Consider the following 17695-nt stretch of genomic DNA (forward strand, 5'->3'; position numbering starts at 1 on the left):
GAGCTCGCATTTGCAACGAGAACATTACAACCTCAGAGGCTGACAGTGAACGACTTTTTCATAGCACAATCAGAGGACGGTATCGGGTATAGATTGACAACACATGGGACAAAGTATAGAATACTCTTGACAGTGGTCTTGAGAATATGATATACTAATTACAGCATGAACTTGAAGTATAGAAGGCTACCATAGCTAAGTTACGTTACATACGGAATATTCTGTAAACCAATATATTTTTGTGGTCACTTAATTTTGCGATTTCATGCGTAACGATATTTTCCACGCGATTTTATTTCTAAATTCACTGGAAAAATACGGTGGGAAAGGACATGAAAAATACACATTTAGTGTGTGCGAACGCAATAGTTTTGCATGTGAACGCAATTATTATTGTGCGTTTACAAATTATCAAAACCAACTTCTGATGTAAATGACCATTATTGCGTGCAAGAGGTTGTATGATTCCCAAAAGAATGCTTGTATGGGACCTGTCATCATGTGAGGTTAGTACACGGTGACCCTTAAAAATGAAAATGGCAGAGGGCTAGATATTGTGCATTATGGACATTTTTACGCATGTCATACCTCTCCAGCACTGTGCGGACACGCGCACCATTTATTTTCGTATGTAATGGTGCGGCGTCTGTCGTACTTCAACCTTTCCCAAACGAAAATGAAAAGTTTCTTTAAAAACGATCAACAAATAGATAAAAAAGCCAATTACAAGAAAATAGATATGGGTGCCCTAAGATGAGGTTACAACACCAAACAAGTTATGTAACGGTCAACTAATGCACGGTAACTAGGACAACGACGGGATATATAAGACAAGAAAAAATAGGCCTATTTATGACCTAAAGTGAGGCCACAACACCGAACAGATGGAAATGCCAGATTTTCTACGTAATAAATGTTTAAATTGTTTAGAAGTTGATAAGTGTAGCATAAACGCTAAACTAATACCTTTAAACCCGCTTTCTGTCTTCCGTTACAGGCTATATTTGGAAATCCTCCATTTCGTTTAATGTTTAAATCAAGGGTTTGAGTATGTATTTTTTTCTAGTGGAGCCTCTACCTCTTGGTTTTAAGTGCGAATATACTGAAAGTAACTGCAAGTCGACGGATTGTTTTTGTACGCGTAATCCGGCTTTCCTCTTTTTCCTATTTATGGGTCGTCTTTAAATGACCACAAAATTCTTAATAAAACATAAAAACGAACTTAACATTTTTAATGTTAGGGAGTCCGACTCAATCACCCACACACACACACATGATACACACACATGTGGTACATTTACATGTATGTAGAGTTTTCTATGTAGTCTTTGATGGGGTTAGTGTTGTGTTGAAATGTCTTCTTATTGGATAATGTCAACGTTGTTTCTATTCTAAACTTGCTGACTTTTTCTGTCCACTTCACCCTAACTGAGTAAAAAAAGGCGTTTTTCCCCTTATGGAACAACTATGATCTATATATACTGCCTTAGAAATATTACAGAGAGTATCAAGCACATGATACATTTTCTTTATTCGATTCATTAAAAAATATTAATAAGACAAATGGGTGTATACCAGAGAACATGTCGATGTCCTTCAACACATTTTATAACAAAATGAGGAATTGGTATGAAAGTGAAAATGTCGGTGTAGGCGTACTTTAATAATACTGATGTTAGCAAACGAACGCGCCTAACGTGACCGGAAGTCAAACATTAATGGCATCACATAAGGAAAGTTGAAAAGTACAACCGTTTTTACCTGTCTAACAAGGAAAATCAAGGTAGAAATTGCAATATTCTGGTATTTTAATAGATGCATAAGATATTGGTAAGAATGAAGACCAATATGCATGATGCACATCTGGCATTAATTGATCAATTTTGCAACAATGCTGTCCGGGCTACATTAGGCTTAGCAAGTGCCCGAAATGTCCATATGCATTTTTTCAAATATCCATTATCAACTGATTTCTTTGTAGGATGTTACCGTTACTTATAACTGAAATTAACATTTGCACTGATTGCAGCAATTAAGATTAAATTATGAATGCAAAGGTATGTGTGATTTGATATAATAAATCGGTGGATTAATTATTGATTTTCCTCTCTAATTAGGCTCTGTAATATGTATAATGTTATGGTGTACGATTTCCAGATTGTAGATTTTTCACTCAAACTATTAGCTATATTCATCTTTGATAGACATAACACAAATTCATTTAGTAAAGAAATTTGTTCATTTTACTCTCTTATACTTGCTTGAATGGGTAATTAAAGCCCAAATAAATTGTCATTGTAAATATTAATGGTAAATATGTAGAAGTTTGGGACAGTTAATTATTACGGATAATATTGGGACTAGATCAATATTATCAATATCCTGAATTTTGTTCATTGTCAAAATGATTGATTTACAATATAATAATCATTATAATAAAAATTATGAAATCATATAGTCTACAAAAGGAATGTATTCCAGTGGTTTTCTTTGTTCCTAGTAATCAAGTACCCTTATGACATTGCATACTATATTAATTATCAATAATATGCAATATTGCATCTTGCATTTGGTGAGTTTTTATCATTTTGGTCAAAATTCCAGAATAAGGGTTGCTTCCCCTTCAATGCAAAAAGTACTATCACACATGAAGACACATGAATCAAAGACTCAGTTCATTATGCAATTTCAATTTAATTATTTTAATACTTGGTGAGAAAATTTGTTACATGTAAGTCTTATATTAATAATTTTGTTAATGACTTGTATTTTTTTGCAGTTTACAAAGGAGGAAGCTTAAGCTATATATTCATTCTGTTTACAAGGATACATTGAACATGGAAGCTGAATCTGCTCAACCAATAATAATAGAAGTCAAGGTTGAGACACATGATGGGTCAGGTAAATTTTCCAATCATACAATAGATCAGAGTTTCCATTATACCTGTATGATAAAGTAAAATATAATTATGATCTCACCTGTACGAATATACATGCTTCCAAATTAGGAAGGGGAGATAACTCATGTTCAGTTCTTGGTCGTGTTTATTCAGAATGAAGTAATTGTGAGAGAAGATCATTCATATGTCAGGTTTTGAAATCAAATGGGGGAGATGTATTGGTATATTCAGCTACAAAAAGAAAGGGAGATAATTCATGTTCTGGTCACTGATCTTTTGTTTGAGAAAGGTAGGGTCATTTAGAAAATGTTCTGGTTGTTTGTGCAGTTGTTGGTACAATGCATTACAAACCAGGATTAAGAAGGGGAGATAACTGATTTGAAATTGTAAGGGGAGATAATTGAATTGAAATTGTAAGGGTTATAATTGAATTGAAATTGTAAGGGGAGATAATTGATTTTCAATCATTGTTGGTGTTATTTACCAGAATTAAGAAGAGGAAATAATTGATTTTCAGTTGATGTTATTGACCAGGAAAAGGAAGTGTAAATTATTTTTAGGGCTTTCCAGTTGTGTGACTTATGTTATATAAACCATCCTTTAATCTATAAAAGAAATAAATGATAAATCAAGGGAAAATATATTATGTTCCAGTTTCTGAAACAGTTGAAACAGAAGTTGAATCTCCAGTGAAAGTTGAAGAGGACACGAAAACACCACAAGGTTAGTAACAGGAAGACAAGCTCTTTAAATTCCAAATCAGTACACTTATTTATAATGTATCTACTTTTGATCTTTCATTCTGTGTCATCATGGTTATATTTTTATAGAGGATCAATCCAATGATTTAACAGAATTTGATACTGAACTCAATCAAATCCACTTAAGTACATGCATGTACTATATATATAGTAGCTGGTTTAACTATTAGAATAAGTCACTTTATCCAGGTGAGTGGTTTTGCCAAGGCCCTGGCAAATCAGAGTAACTCAAAAATAGATTAGTGTTTCCCACAGCCCCGATTAGCATGGCGCCGCGCCGTGCCCTTTTTACCTGACGCCATGCCCCTATGACCTAACGCCGTGCCCTGTTTGTCCCCAGTACACTTCTACTAAATTACCAAATACCAGGTAGTGGCTTGATAATTAAGTAAACAAAAGAAGTGTGACCACTCCCTGACCCCCTGACCAACACCCCAGTGGCCCTAATTAGAAGCCTTGGGCTATATCCATCTTGGCTTGTGGTGTCACTTTCAGGTCTGTGTATTACGTAAGCTGAAGTCAAGCAGCCGATCGGCAGCCTAGAAAACAATCAGCTGGCCTTTCAATAAGTTTTATGACTACAGCTAGTGAGCATTACTTCAAAAACAAATACTGCTTACAACCGTAAATGATTTACTCACGTTTTTAATGTTTAATAGGCTTATCTATATCGGATGGATGTCACAAGATTTGCAATCGTAATGGCCGCCGTTTTGGGTGTATTGTAATAGTAGATCCGGAGGTATTGAATTTCAGGATTTTACTAATATTCACGTTTTTAAAAATGAAAAAGGTATTATTTTTTTAGAATTTCGGTGTGAATTTATTTTTAGAAAAGATATCTTAATAATAATAAAATTATTAATAGCAAAGTAATTAAAATAAATCAAATTAAAAAGAAATCAACTTTTTTCTCTATCAGATTAAATTGAAATATTTTGCATACTACTCTTAACACTTATCTGTATTTTCTAAATTTAGTGCTTGTAAATTTAGAATATTATTTTAATTAATTGTCCATTATTATGAAGCATGTTATCTTATTCAAATCAATACAGTATTTTTAGCTCACCTGGCCCGAAGGGCCGGTGAGCTTATGTCATGGCGCGGCGTCCGTCGTCCGTCGTCCGTCCGTCCGTCTGTCCGTCAACATTTCCTTTAAATCGCTACTAGTCATAGAGTTCTGCATGGATTGTAACCAAATTTGGCCACAAACATCCTTGGGGGAGGGGGAACAGAACTTGTATAAATTTTGGCTCTGACACCCCGGGGGCAGGAGGGGCGGGGCCCAATAGGGGAAATATAGGTAAATCCTTTAAATCGCTACTTGTCATAGAGTTCTACATGGATTGTAACCAAATTTGGCCACAAACATCCTTGGGGGAAGGGGAACAGAACTTGTATAAATTTTGGCTCTGACCCCCCGGGGGCAGGAGGGGCGGGGCCCAATAGGGGAAATAGAGGTAAATCCTTTAAATCGCTACTAGTCATAGAGTTCTACATGGATTGTAACCAAATTTGGCCACAAACATCCTTGGGGGAAGGGGAACAGAACTTGTATAAATTTTGGCTCTGACCCCCCGGGGGCAGGAGGGGCGGGGCCCAATAGGGGAAATAGAGGTAAATCCTTTAAATCGCTACTAGTCATAGAGTTCTACATGGATTGTAACTAAATTTTGCAACAAACATCCTTGGGGGAAGGGGAACAGAACTTGTATAAATTTTGGCTCTGACCCCCCGGGGGCAGGAGGGGCGGGGCCCAATAGGGGAAATAGAGGTAAATTCTTTAAATCGCTACTTGTCATAGAGTTCTACATGGATTGTAACCAAATTTGGCCACAAACATCCTTGGGGGAAGGGGAACAGAACTTGTATAAATATTTGCTCTGACCCCCCGGGGGCAGGAGGGGCGGGGCCCAATAGGGGAAATATAGGTAAATCCTTTAAATCGCTACTTGTCATAGAGTTCTGAATGGAATGTAACAAAATTTGGCCACAAACATCCTTGGGGGAAGGGGAACAGAACTTGTATAAATTTTGGCTCTGACCCCCCGGGGGCAGGAGGGGCGGGGCCCAATAGGGGAAATAGAGGTAAATCCTTTAAATCGCTACTAGTCATAGAGTTCTACATGGATTGTAACTAAATTTGGCCACAAACATCCTTGGGGGAAGGGGAACAGAACTTGTATAAATTTTGGCTCTGACCCCCTGGGGGTAGGAGGGGTGGGGCCCAATAGGGGAAATAGAGGTAAATCCTTTAAATCGCTACTTCTCATAGAGTTCTGCATGGATTGTAACCAAATTTGGCCAGAAACATCCTTTGTGGAAGGGGAACAGAACTTGTATAAATTTTGGCTCTGACCCCCTGGGGGTAGGAGAGGTGGGGCCCAATAGGGGAAATAGAGGTCAATCCTTTAAATCGCTACTTCTCATAGAGTTCTGCATGGATTGTAACCAAATTTGGCCAGAAACATCCTTTGTGGAAGGGGAACAGAACTTGTATAAATTTTGGCTCTGACCCCCCGGGGGCAGGAGGGGTGGGGCCCAATAGGGGATTTAGAGGTTAATATTAAAATTCCTTTAGAAAAGAAACAATGAACCTGTATTCAGAAAATTATTTGGCATTACAAACCAGGTGAGCGATACAGGCCCTCTGGGCCTCTTGTTTTAGATATTAAGATTTAAATAAAGATATATATTAAAATAAAGGTAATTGGATTGAAATAAAGAAATACATTTTGAATTTTCCCATTCTTTTAATTAATATAAATGAAATTTAGATCTTTCTTGTGAATAATTATAGTCATGATCATATGATCTGCAGATTACAATTTTCAAAATCATTTTTTTCACTCAGAATAATTAAATAGATGTCCTGATATTATTACTTAGCAACTCAGAGAGTTTAAAGCATTTAAATGATATTAAGTTGAACCAGAATTAAATAAACAACAAGACAGTTTTAAAGATTTCCCCATGTATTGGAAGTTGTCGATATAACCTTTGTGCCCCTCTGATGGTTATTTATCGCGGTCAAGGTGCCCTTTTCAAAACCCAGCACCATGCCCTTTTTTTTCCTGTGGGAAACACTATGACTACACAATATGAGTGTTTTTGTCAAGGTCCTGGCAAATACGCCGATTCCGGGATACAAGGAACTCTTCTGTGTTGGAGGTAGAAAACGTTGGTTTGGTCATGTGACGGCAAAATATTTAGGGCACATTTTCCGTCAAGGTAGTGACACTTATAGACAGAGAATACCAATGTCTGAGTAAAGTTCATTGTCGATAATACTTACTCGTTAATGTAACTAAGATATACTATTATGTTTTGTGTTTCTTATATGTTATTGATTTTTGGACAAAGGTACCCAGCTGGTAAGTTAGGAAATATTTGTGAGTGAGACGTCAGATACCATTGATTTCCAACTGTTAGGCGACAGCTCCATTTGATGCTGTAACTTTGATGTTATTTCCTTGTGAAGTGTCTAAATTAAATATTCATGCATGTTTAGATTATATTTAATACAAAATGTGTTGATAATTAATGTTAACTGAACATGTACTGTCATAATATGTAATTTTCCAGCCGTGTACAATCATTACATATGCCGTCATTTTGTTTCAAATGTGCCCTAAATTAGTCACGTGGTGATGAAAGTCACAATATTTAACTGACTGAATGTTGTATTACGGAAACGGTGTATTAGAGTAACTCAAAGATATATCCAGATGAGTGTTTTTGCCCTGGAAAATGAAAAGATGGGATTTTTTAGTATCATTTTAAAATGTTATTTCAATGTTATATTTGAAAATTGAGAGTGATTTTTTTCAATCATGATCATCAATTTGGTGCTTTTGAATATGGCAGCATTTTTTTGGCGGTACTAACTCAGCTTAAATTTATTCTTATAGAATCCTCGACGACTGTCACTACCATAATCGGTGAGGATGAGGAAGGAGAAGCGATTGACATGGCTGATATAAAGGTCCTGGAGGATTTGGACACAGAAAATAAATCTCCAGAAAAAGAGGAAACGTTTACTATCAAAACCGAGAAGGAAGACATTGAAGAAAACAAAGATTCCATGATACAAAAAAGTATGAGTTCTCATATTAGTTTGTTTTTAGAAAATTTGTTTCAAAGTGAATCTCTTGTTATTGATAGTTTCTCATTATTTTTTTTAATATTTTTTTTTTTTTTTTTTTGCTGGCACAACAAATATAACAAAATGATTTTAGGGCCAACATGTGCCCAATTCCTTATATTGGAGTAAAACATTTTGCCTGACTGTTTTAATTATCATTTTGTTTGCAATTTTGAGCTCCGCGAAATTGGTTTGTTGATGAAGACAAATTGTGGTTTAGGAGTGAAAATTCTCCTTCTCTTTCAATATTCATTTTGTTTGAAAAAAATTAGTACAGTTAAATAGGTACATTAACTTAATTCACTCACCCCTAAAAATCCATTTAGACTCTTCTAAAACAAAAAGTGGACTAGTCCATTATCAAATTTCAGGGTTGAATGAGTTAACCTAACAAAGAGATATTGTGTTTTAGGAAAGTCGTACGAGTTTTTCTACCCAGACATGGTATCAACATTGGAACTCGCTCTACGAGGACTACCAGGCATGGCTAATTATAACCAGTCCAAAATGATCAGCCATAAGAACGAGGTACCCAAACCAATGGGGTCAGCCCAGAAAAGGGCCCCTCCAATCAGGGACTTTGCTAAAGAAGCTAAGAAAGGTATAAAATTACTTATTTTTATGTGTAATTAAATTCTACTCGGGTATTATTAGTGTAAAGTCCTATTAACAGTCATGGTCATGTAAGGATGTGCCAGGTTTGTTGGTGGAGGAAAGTCGGAGAACCGGAGAAAAACCACCAACCGGCAGTCAGTACCAGGCAACTGCCCCACATGGAATTGGAACGTGCGACCCAGAGGTGGACGGCTTGTGGTAATAGGTCGAGACATCTTATCCACTTTGCCACCACTGCCCCAACAGAGCGACCATAGACTATTTTTGAAATTTAAGGGTAAAAAAAAAGTAAATAATGTATGCTATATATATATAATATTAAATACAGTATGAAGAAGTCTTGTTTTTGATCAAGACTCCATTAGGTAAAGGTCTGTAATCACCGATGGCTTTCATGAATTAAACCCCACATTTTTCAGGTCTTGTCATAGCACATCGAGGAAAAACTCCAATGATGAACAAATTCTACTTAATTCACGAGATTAAATTATGAAAATGTTTCTACTACAAGTCCGATATAGCCTTATAACTGTACACTGTAGAATGAAATTATCACAGAAGTGGTTGTATAGTTATAGTCATGTAGATATACATGTATGTCTCTTTGTCTCTGAGGATACATTTTAGACTCTTTTAAATAAAATATTAAACCTGTCCATTATAAATTTTCAGGGGCTAATGGGTTAACATTCTCTTTTACATGTACGCTTCATTTCAATTGCTTTCGTTGGTAGTGTGTTAGTTTTAAAAATACGAATTCATATATATTTAAAAATCGTTGAAAATAATATTTCGACAAATTAAGCAAGTTATTCAACTTTTGTAAAATGGATTCTTGGATTCTTTAAAAAGGTTGGTATCAATATTGAACATTATGGAAATTTTGGATTTTTTTCTGGTGTTTTATGCAGTGTGACTGATGATTCACATTGTTAAACAGTTTATTATCCCCTGCTTTCTCCAAAACAGGGGATATTAATTTGGGTTTGTCCATCTGTCTGTAACACTTCGTTTCCGTGCAAAAACTGTAACAAATGTAAACCAATTTTCTTAAAACTTAGTAACACGGTTAAATGCCTTAAGGGCTCATCCAAGTTTGATCGCGACTGTCGATGGACCTTCAATAGCGGAGTTATGGCCCTTTGAATTACTAAAAACGTCATTTTCTGCCATTTCCGTGCAATAAGTGTAACAAATGTAAACCGATTTTCTTCAAACTTAGTAACAAGGTTAAATGCCTTAAGGACTCGGCCATGTTAGATTGCTACTTTCAACGGATCTTATTTAGCGGAGTTATGGCCCTTTGCTTAAATTAAAAAAAGTCAGTTTCTGCCACTTCCATACAATAACTGTAATAAATATTAACCAATTTTTATCAAACTTGGTAACAAGGTTGTATGCCTTAAGTGCCTGGCTAGGTTCGATCAACTCTTTCAGCGGATGTTATTTATCAGAGTTATGGCCCTTTAATTTACTACCAATGTCATTTTTCTGCAGTTTTCTGTGTAATAATTAACAAATGTTAAAACTAATATTGTTAAAACTTGGTAACAAAGTTAAGGGCTTAGCCAAGTTCTTTTACCTACAACATGTCCTGAAAGCGGGGGATGGAAATTCCACGAATTTGCTTGTTTACTCTACCGTTAATTTTATTTATCATTTCAGCACTGAGAAAATCGGGAAATATCATAGAAGTGAAAGGAACTCGTAAATCTACTCGAAATGCTGAAAACCCTGTAAAAACCGGTCTACTGCGCTCCCAAACAAGAAGTTGAAGAAATCTCAACAGAACCAGTGACAAAGAAGCCCAGAAATTCACCAAAATCAGCAGGAAAAAAAAAATAAAGTTCTGCCACAGGCTCAACCAAAGGTCACAGTTATTCCCCAAGCTATTGTAAAACACAATAAAGCTACAACTAAGGAAAAAAAGAAAACTCCTGCAAAAGTCCAAGACGTGGTATTGGTCAGCGATAACCTCCCCAAGCCCAACGAAGTATCTGTTAAATCCAATCTCCAAGAGGAGCTGGTTGTATCACTGCCTAGTGACCAACAATCAAAGCTCAAGTATCATGTGTCTAATAGTTCATTCCGTCTGTCTGCCCGCAGTCGCGAGTGGAGAAAAAAAGGTAAGATTTACCGTTTTTAGCTCACATCTTGGGGAGGGGTGGATAGGTTTTCATTGGGGAGGGGCTTATATGAAATCAAAAGTACTCTCGTGTACATTGAGGTATTGGTGCTCGCAGTTGATGTTGAAATGTTTTCCTCTATGTAAAAACTGACATTGCTTTATGTATTGAAATAGGATTGATTATAATGATCAGTGTTGGGTTGAGTATGGTTAATCATTTCTAAGGGGAGAAAACTTAGGATGTTTAGAATTTGAACAGAATCAGTTTTAGGGAGAATAGGAGAGAAAAATGTAGGATTTCATATTTCAAACTTTTTCTCAAGCTCCATTAGTTCGATCGTCCAGCCGAAGCCAATATTATTGCCAACACAGACTTAAAAAGTCATGTGATGAATGGTTTCATTATAGTTTTATCATAGAAATTCAGCTCAAATTTACTTTTAATTTTTCTGATACAATTTTTTTAAATTTCCGCAAAAGTTCTCTTTAGGATCTGTGTCATTTTCAGCAGCAATATGCTTCATATGAATAAATGTTTGTTGTCCAAAATTCAGGAAACTGCTATTGTCCATGGGCTCTTATTCTGTGAAATCATATATTTTTGAAATATTTTTAGCTCCTGTCTCACGATCACGGGCGAAGGGATCCAAATTGATTGTCGATAATCAGAAAGAAATACCCACGATGATGATGAAGATGAGAGTTTCCGATACATCCGACATCGTCACTAAACTAGATTTGGCTCCGCCCACAAAAAAACTGATGATGTTAAAGGAGACTGAAGGCAACAAAGTGTTTATGGTCCCTGGTCGAAATCTCACACCCAATCTAGCCTGGTCTGTAAGTGATGTTTGGTGGATTTATTATGGACAACAAGTCCTTAAAATTATACTTTTGTGCATTAGTAATAGGCTAAACCAAAGCTTTGTTTTCTGATTTGCACCCTACCAGAAAGTAAAATCGAGAAGAAAAAAAAACCAAACACCCACAAGAAAAAAAAACTTTCTGAAGAATGAAAGCTTTAATCAGTTTTAAAGCATCCAAATTGATGCAGATTATGAATCAAAAATAAATATTTATTTCAATTGGTCATGTATTTAGTATATAGACAAGAGGTTTGGTTTTATAGATTTGATTTGACTTAAGCTGTTGGTATTTTTACATAGATGATTCCTAGGACAAGTTTTACTGCAGTTTCTTTTGTTTTCTTTCAAGCTGTTTTATCCGAACCTGATGACAAAACCAAGGGGAGACGACTCCGATGACGATGATGATGACGTTCTGGGAGAAGATTTACCTGCTGAAGAGGAAGGTCATGGCGGTCAGAAGAAATGTTTCACAATCATTCGCAGTGAACCTTTAGATATGTCTGACAGCGAGGAAAATATTCACTGTAAGTTTTCTGGTGTATGTAGTGGGTTTAGTTCAATATATTCCCACTCACCTCTCAATAAATGCCGAGGGGATACTGGAATCGGATTATTTTTCAGACTGTCCGTCTGTTCGTTTGTCTAGAAACAAAATTCTCTAGGCAACTTCTCATTCAAACTACTCGATTAATTTGAATGAGACTGGGCAGCAATGTTGGGAACGAATATTTGATAACCATGGTTTCAAATAAGGGGTAGCTGGGGAAGAAAGGGGAGAGAGAAAAATCAGTTCATATGTACATATTTCTACCTCAAATAAGCACCTACCTATTATAAATGTAATTTACCCGTAAAAGAAAATGTGCTGTGAAAATTAGTTCAAAGTTGAAAGTTAAATGCAGTCATCCAAGAGATGTTAAAGATAACCAGTGAGAGACGCTGTAGGTGTTTTCAAACTGGGAGGTGTAAACAAAAACGATAAACAATTGCCATGGAGTTTATCACATGATTTTTCCATTATGAAACATGCAGATTTATGGGGTAATACAGTAATAAAACATTTTGACATGATACATATGAGTGAAATTATTCTAAATATTCGTTTATAGCTTTGAGGCAGTTGTACAATGGTAATTTATATTGTAATATGTATGTAATGTTAAAATATTAAATGATACAAAAAATAATATTAATTTTATAACCAGCTAATTTTATAAAAAAAAAAAAAATTGATGACATTTGAATATTTTGTTTCCTCTGTTGTAGATACAAATGTACTATCGGATGAAGATGATGATAATGCTGGACCAGTCTACGAAGAAACAACAAGCAACCAACCAGTCAATACAGTTTCCACGGCAACTGTTGTTGTAAACACACCTTCCATTGTGAAAGAGGAGACGGAAACAGATCCAATACCAACAACTTCCTCAGGCCAAGTACAAGAGATTAAAGTAGAAAATGTTACTTCACAGACACTTCCAGTGACGCGAAACGAGTCACTTTTGGTACAAGGGGAGGTAACTTCAATTGTTCCAACGCATCTGGTAGCAAATAATTCAGTCGCTGAAAACTTAGCGTCAACCGACACCTCAGTTGTGGACATTTCGCTGACTTCTGTTGGTGCTGGACAAACAATTACTGCCGGTCAAACTATGACAAATACCGTTATTGCAAACCAGCCAATAATGGTTGCTCAACCGGCTGAAATTGTTACCTCGTCTGGAACTACGGAGGAAGGTTGTGTTTTTGTTTCCGTTGTCACGGATATGTCAGAACCATACGTGGAACAGGGCGCAGAAATCATGCTTCAAACAACAGACTCTTCGAGTAATCCCGCTGGAGAAAATTACATTCTTCTGGTGGAGAAATGATCTTAAAAAATGGATGTTAGTGACTTTGTGAAATGATTTTGTGACCGAATGCCTATGTTTCACTCATGTATTGCCTGAGGTTTAGGGAAAGGGCTGTAATCAACAGCTATTGGACTTACATGTTGATATGACCAAAAATTTTAATTTGTATAAAGTACTCAGAAATCGAATAATTCTGTGAAAAGATTTCAGTTGATGAACTAACCACTCTTCAAGAACGTTTTAAATGTGCCTACATTTATATTGTATGCAGCTGAATTGAATAAGTTGTTAGGATTAATTTTTTAGGATTTCTTAGCAAGTCTTTTACTTCTGTATATATGTAAATACAACATTGAACATTTACATGGATCATGACAAATATACATAGATTTTTACCATTTCTTCTGGTTATGTTTTTAACTGAGCTGTTAAAGACTACTTAAAGTTAAACAAATATATTGTTTATCGTATCTAATCTGATGATGTTGATTTATTATTATTTCATCTAAGTTCCGTATTTTATGGTGTTAAATTCCATCTTTATATTCCGTCAATATTCATGATACAGGTCAAACCTGGACAAAGTCGCACACTAAATAAATATCCAGTATTTCAACTGATAATAAGTGCCCACATCGCTAAAAGTGCCCCTTTTCCCATTTTAACTTTTTCTCAATTTCACTTGGATTGACATAAATACAGGCTAATTAACAACCATGTAAGTTTCTCTATTTGAAATTTTTTGTAAATTAATTAATGTCTTACACACTGCATTCATTTTGTAACAATAAGCTCACATTTGGTCCTATCAAACACCCTTTACTTTTCATTTTTTTAACCGCTCTGGCATTTATTGGGTCAATTTCTGTAGGTATGATTTTGATTACAGCCACCAGACATTCAAATATAGGCCAAATCTGGATAAAGTCACCAGACATACAAATATAGGTCAAATCTGGATAAAGTCACCAGACATACAAATATAGGTCAAATCTGGATAAAGTCACCAGACATACAAATATAGGTCAAATCTGGATAAAGTCACCAGACATACAAATATAGGTCAAATCTGGATAAAGTCACCAGACATACAAATATAGGTCAAATCTGGATAAAGTCACCACACCAAACATACAAATATAGGTCAAGTTTGGATAAAGTCATTGGACATACAAATATAGGTCAAATCTAGATAAAGTCATCAGACATACAAATATATGTCAAGCTTCGAGAAAGTCAACAGACATACAAATATAGGTCAAATCTGGATAAATTCACCACACCAGACATACAAATATAGGTCAAGTTTGGATAAAGTCATTGGACATACAAATATAGGGCAAATCTGGATAAAGTCACCAGACATATAAATATATGTCTAGCTTAGATAAAGCCACCAGACATACAAATGTAGGTCAGACATACAAATTAATGGTCAAATCTAGATAAAATCACCAGACAAGAAATATATGTCAAATTTGGATAAGTTTCCAGACATACAAATATAGGTCAAATCTGGACGTCACCAAACATAAAATATAGGTCAAGCTTGGATAAAGTCATCAGACATACAAACAAAGGTCAAATCTTGATAAAGGCACCAGACATATAGACATGGGACAACTTTGGAGAAAGCCAATACATAGACAAACAAAATAGGTCAAATCTGGTTAATTAACGTCATCAGACATACAAATATAGGTCAAATCTGGATAAAGTCATCAGAATACAAATATAGGTCAAATCTGGATAAAGTCATCAGACATACAAATATAGGTCAAATCTGGATAAAGTCACCAGACATACAAATATAGGTCAAATCTGGATAAAGTCACCAGACATACAAATATAGGTCAAATCTGGATAAAGTCATCAGACATACAAATATAGGTCAAATCTGGATAAAGTCATCAGACATACAAATATAGGTCAAATCTGGATAAAGTCACCAGACATACAAATATAGGTCAAATCTGGATAAAGTCACCAGACATACAAATATAGGTCAAATCTGGATAAAGTCACCAGACATACAAATATAGGTCAAATCTGGATAAAGTCACCAGACATACAAATATAGGTCAAATCTGGATAAAGTCACCAGACATACAAATATAGTTCAAATCTGGATAAAGTCATCAGTAACAAGAGGATAAAGCAGGGGGAAAAAACAAAGATTTGACAGCTGCATCCAACGTTTCTGAAAGGTAAGGCTGAGTCAATATCACATTATATCCGAAAAACTAGTTGTCTCACACTCTTCATTCGCGGTATGTAAAGTTAGAACTATAGTTCATGGTAAATGAACATACGGCTAAACTGAAGTCATCGAATACTATATGAAAAAAATGTAAAAAGGTCTTTGCAACTTATACATGGGAAATAAGGTACTCGGAAGAGAAATATGGTTTTATATTCGGAGGTATGTGGGTGGGGTCGACATGTTTAAAGCTACTAGAAGAAGGATACATCGACGGAAGCCATGTATATTGTACTTTTGTTTTTTAATCGATCACCAGAAAGCAACAGATTTATCATCAAAGTATGTTCTTATTATTTTCAAATCAACTATTTTTTGAATATCATCTTCCTTTGATAAATGTTGCAGAGTCCGAATAGATCAACGTTGCATTAGGAGTTTCACAAGGTTTAGTATTAGGACCGTTGTTGTTCGTTATTATAACATGAACGAGCATCCAGAAGCGGTTGACGGAAGTATACTTATTTGCAAATGACAATGAATTTAGAATATTTGGAAATGAAAAAGATAACGTGGATCTTCAGAAAGGTCTTGACACTAAGTGTACGTAGAGCGACACTTGTCTTCAGAAAATGCGTCAGGAAAAATACAAGCATAGGGAAAAGAAACAGAAAACAAAATGAAGTCGAACAGTATACAATATCGACGTCCAGAAGGACAAGAATTAAAATTTAAATTTACGTTAAATATCATGCAGCTATCGTTGGAGTTTTTGCCCGATGTGCTATGACATGATCTGAAAAATGTCGGGTTTAATTCGTGAAAGCCACCGGTAATTACAGACCTTTACCTAATGAAGTCTAGATAAAAAACAAGACTTCTACTTACTGCAGTATTTCATATTATATAGTATACTTTATTTACTTTTTATCTAGACCCTAAAACATCTAAAATCGTCTATGGACACTCTGTTGGGGTTAAATATGCATGCCGCGCTGATAAAATTTTAAATAATTATCAGATCCCTATATGCTACTAAATGTCGCAGTTTTTAAATCGTACTAAGATGTATCTTTCTCGCGATCGTTATTTGAAGATTTTGCCTCTGAAATTAACTACAGTAATTTTTGTATTTACATGCAGCATTTGAAACTTCATATTTTGGTATTGGAAATGACCCCGGGTCGCCTTTACACAGGCTGATATAAAATTTCAACACATTTTTTCATCCCCAAAGAAATTCTGCCGATATATGGTTAACGTATTTCTGTTACAAATATGAAAAATGCCCGAGGAATACTTAAATAGTTTAGACCATAACAGACCTGTCAATCATAAGATTTTAACACCATGCTGACATTACAGCTGTCTAAAATCAATGACACCTGTAGGCTAGCTACTGTTGTAGCGGAAAAGATATCACCTTCTGACTGACTTTTCCGGTAGGCCTACCGATATGATAAAATTATAATAGCGTTAATTGCAGGCTTCTATCTATTGTATAATTGGTTTTATAAGCACTGATCGTCTCCTTATCTTGTTTAAATTTAGATGTCACTTCACTTTTCAATATAGAACTTTACAGGTGTATCTGAGATTCGGGACTCGCATGTTCTAACTTCTTGTACAATGTACATGTACACGTATTCCGGCAGAGGAAGATTACATGCGTAATTGTTACGCAGCTGATTTAATTAATTAATCAGAACCAATATGTGTGTTTTCTTATTTGATCAGGCATAAAGGAACCAGTGATATAAAGTAACTTTGGAATTCTCCGTCAATTATTTTGACTACCATCTTTTAATGTGAAAAAAACAACAACAACAACAACAACAAACGCCGCAATGGAAAAGGAATTCCACATCCAGATCAATCCAAGTAAGTTTATTCAAACGTTTTATGCAACATTATACGACGTTCCGTCAGTTTTTACAGAAACACACATATATATGTACATGTATGTATTTATGCTTCTGGTTTTTAACATAACATTTTCTTGTTCTTTCCACCACGAGGTTTTTCGTCATTTTATGCTCGATTTTTAAAACAAGGTCTTGTCAATCATATTGATTTTGTAATTTTGTTTAAATTTTTGTTTGTCTGTAAAACACATTTTGTCGATTTTCCCTTTTGAAACAGTCCGTGATTCTCGATATTTAAAGTTATAGCGGTATTAACTTTGGATAATGACTTTTTCATAATGGATTTATTCAGAT

The 17695-nt window shown here is 35.3% G+C and overlaps 1 pseudogene; it reads left to right on the forward strand.

The window, feature by feature from the left end:
• Positions 1-1691: 1691 nt before the first annotated feature.
• LOC138307457 (enolase-phosphatase E1-like) lies at positions 1692-13751 on the forward strand (annotated as a pseudogene).
• Positions 13752-17695: the final 3944 nt, after the last annotated feature.

The sequence above is a fragment of the Argopecten irradians genome, chromosome 14, assembly GCF_041381155.1.
Source record: "Argopecten irradians isolate NY chromosome 14, Ai_NY, whole genome shotgun sequence".
In the NCBI taxonomy this organism is placed as follows: Eukaryota; Metazoa; Mollusca; class Bivalvia; order Pectinida; family Pectinidae; genus Argopecten; species Argopecten irradians.